The sequence below is a fragment of the Octopus bimaculoides genome, chromosome 6 (assembly GCF_001194135.2).
Source record: "Octopus bimaculoides isolate UCB-OBI-ISO-001 chromosome 6, ASM119413v2, whole genome shotgun sequence".
Lineage (NCBI taxonomy): Eukaryota > Metazoa > Mollusca > Cephalopoda > Octopoda > Octopodidae > Octopus > Octopus bimaculoides.
Window position 1 is genome coordinate 71,263,127 of NC_068986.1, and position 697 is coordinate 71,263,823.

Here is a 697-nt window from a genome sequence, read left to right on the forward strand (position 1 = left end):
TGTGTGTGTGTGTGTGTGTGTGTGTGTGTGTCCATGCTGATAAGTTTCAAATACTCCACTATTGGCCCACAAGCACACTTACAATCGGAATACATAGGACCAGGGAGCAGTGCAATCCCAGAGTTAGAATCGGTGCGTGATCTGAGAATCCATATGATTAATGACGTCTCCACTATGCAAACCCTATGAAACAAAGAAACATTTACTACAGAACTTCATGCACCGTATGCAATTCCCTGGATATGATCAGAAAGATAGGATTCGGTTATACAGGGTAGCAAGAAAGAAGTTAGATAGCATTATATGTAATGAAACCCTAGATATAGAAGCAAAGACTGGAATAGGATACAAAGAGTTTGATACAAAGCAAACAAGGTGAACACGTGGTACAAGACCGAAAAATATCAAGGAGTGATGTTTGTAGAGGCTACAGTCCATGGAGAACTAGCTCGAAGGTTTAGGAAAGCTCTGAAAGAAACCAAACTCAACATTAAAATCGTTGAAAAGCCAGGGAGCTCCATCAAATCACAACTATGTAGGACGTATCCCTTTGAGAATAACACATGCACCAATGATAACCGCATGGTATGTAAGATTAATCATAGCATTAACTGTAGAACTAGAAATGTAGTCTACAGCATAAAGTGCATAGAGAGTGCTTGTAAAGACATAAACATGGTATACAAAGGTGAGACAT

At 39.5% G+C, this 697-nt stretch overlaps 1 protein-coding gene across 3 annotated transcripts in view; it reads right to left on the minus strand.

Annotated features, from left to right (window-relative positions):
* LOC106873448 (uncharacterized) overlaps positions 1 to 697 on the minus strand; it is a 37,315-nt gene that overhangs the window by 28,255 nt on the left and 8,363 nt on the right. The gene's annotated exons all lie outside the window — the stretch shown is intronic.